The sequence below is a fragment of the Giraffa tippelskirchi genome, chromosome 1 (genome assembly GCF_054371585.1).
Source record: "Giraffa tippelskirchi isolate mGirTip1 chromosome 1, T2T-mGirTip1v1.2.pri, whole genome shotgun sequence".
Taxonomy (NCBI): domain Eukaryota; kingdom Metazoa; phylum Chordata; class Mammalia; order Artiodactyla; family Giraffidae; genus Giraffa; species Giraffa tippelskirchi.
In genome coordinates, this window is record NC_137275.1 from 131,601,308 (window position 1) to 131,604,010 (window position 2,703).

The following is a 2,703-nucleotide window of genomic DNA, read 5'->3' on the forward strand; positions in this document are numbered from 1 at the left end:
ACACCTAATCCCCAATGTGTTTGTATCTGGAAGTGGGGCCTTTGGAAGGTGACTGTGCAAGAGGGTGAAGCCCTCATAAATGGGATTAGTGCCCCTATAAAAGAGATGTGAAATAAAATTTGTATTTTATGGCAAGGCAAAAACAGAATGTTCTCTGCTCTTCGGCTTCTTCTCTGTTCCCTTATGCACTAAGTACCTGCATTATGCATTGACCAAACTTCCCCATCAGCAGAAATACCTGCTAAGACATAAAGATGGCTAACAGGCACATGAAAAGGTGCTCAACATCCCTAATTAGAGAAACTCAAAACTACAATAAGGTATCATCTCATACAGTTCAGAATGGCTACCATCAAAAATCTACAAATAATAAATGCTCAATAATTACATAAATGCATAAATAATAAATGCATCAATAATCTACAAATAAATGGAGAGGGTATAGACAAAAGGGAGCCCTCCTACAATAGGTGGGAATGTAAATCGGTGCAGCCACTATGGAGAACAGTATGGAAGTTCTTTAAAAAAAAAAAAAGATTTACCACCTGATCCAGCAATCTCACACCTAGGCATATATCCAGAGAGGACAAAAACTACTTAAAAGACAAGCACCCTAGTGGTCACTGCAGCACTATTTACAATAGTGAAGACATGGAAGCAACATAAATGTCCATTAACAAATGAATGGATAAAGTATATCATTTTATGGTATATATTCATATATATGAATATTCATATATGGTATATATTCATATATATTAATATTAGCCATAAAAAATTGAAATAATGCCATTGGCAGCAACATGGATGGACCTAGAGATTATCATACTATGTCAAGAAGGAAAAATGTATCACTTATATGTGGAATCCTAAAAATGAAACAAGTGAACTTCTTTAAAAAACAGAAACAGACTTACACAAATACAGATTTATAGTTACCAAAGGGGAAAGGTGATAAATAAGAAATATGGGAGTAACAGATACATATTCCTATATATAAAATAGATAACCAACAAGGACTACTATAAAACACAGGGAACTATATTGAGTGTTTTGTAGTCTGTAATGGAAAAGAATCTGAAAAAGAAATATACAACTGAATCACTTTGCTATATACCCGAAACACTGTAAATATAGTATGTGAAAGTTGCTCAGTCGTGTCAGACTCTTTGTGACCCCATGAACTATACAGTCCATGGAATTTTCCAGGCCAGAATACTGGAGTGGGTAGCCTTTCCCTTCTCCAGGGATCTTCCCAACCCAGGAATCAAATCCAGGTCTCCCGCATTGTGGGCGGATTCTTTACCGTCTGAGCCACCAGGGAAGCCCAAGAACACTGGAGTGGGTAGCCTAACCCTTCTCTAGCAGATATTTCCGACTCAGGAATTGCACTGGGGTCTCCTGCATTGTAGGCGGATTCTTTACCAACAGAGCTATCAGGGAAGCCCAAAATCAAGTATACTTCGGTAAAATAAATAAAATGGGAAAAAAGATTTAATAAAAAGTAATGACATGATCAATGTGTAGATTATTTTAGAATTTTTTTCATATACTTTCGTGTGACAAAAATAAATAAAAATTTATTTTGGAAACAAATCTCTAATCAAAATAAAATTACTATTAAAGAAGTAAAGTTGTGAGATTAGAAGGGGGAGCTCTCATGCATGCCCTATGAAGACAGCAGAGCCCAACAAGAAGCGGACTTTCTTACCTAGCAACAGCTCAACCAATGAGAGACGGTCACAACTCACCCAATGCTAAGTGCAGGACTGTTTACTATTGCCCTCCCAACTTCCTCTTTCTCTCTTTTAAGAGTTCTCTCCATGTTTTTGCTCAGGACTTGAACATGATCAATTTGGCTGCAGACCCTGAACTGTAATACTTTGCTGAATAAACCATTTGAATAAACCCATTTTCGCTAGAAAGATAAGTGGCAGTCTATTTGTTTTAGGTCAACAGCTGCTATAAGTATCTGTGCAGGTTGTGTAGATATAGTTTTCAATGATTGTTTGTTTATAAAGAGCATGTACTATTTTTATAACCACAAACTAAAAATGAAAATCAGTAGTACATTCAACTGAATAAGAGAATAGAAAAATAATACAGAAAAGAATTTTAATTGATTCATCATAAAGGCATTGAACAAAATATGTTAATAAAAATTTTAAAATATTTTAGATAATTTTTAAACCCAGCAGCACAGAAACTAGCATTAAAATGTTTGGAAAATTTACACACATTTTAACACTTTCACAGTCTTTTTACAACCCAAACTTTAAAATTTTAGAACTACTAACTTAAAGGCAAATAAAAGAATGTAGAGGAACAGATTCTACAGAGTTACAACCTGGACACTACTTCCCTCGAGTCTTACTGCCAGAGTGAAGACTGCCAGAGTGAAGCTACATGACTTTATAATAACAAAAAAAGCTGAATAATTCTTTGTTTTCCAAAGTAAGTATCCATGAATTATATTAGAAAAATGTATCCATATTTAGCTATATTTACATAAAGTCATCATGTTCTGTGGCCCATCAGCCTAGACATATTTATTAATCTTGGTTCTGTGAGTATACATTTAAAGTCTAACCATATGAATCATCTAATCCAACTGGGTATCTGTTTTGTTAGACACCAATCACCAGTAATAAGTTCACTAAAGAAAAGTAGCACAAACACCAAAAATTAATGAAATGACAATAG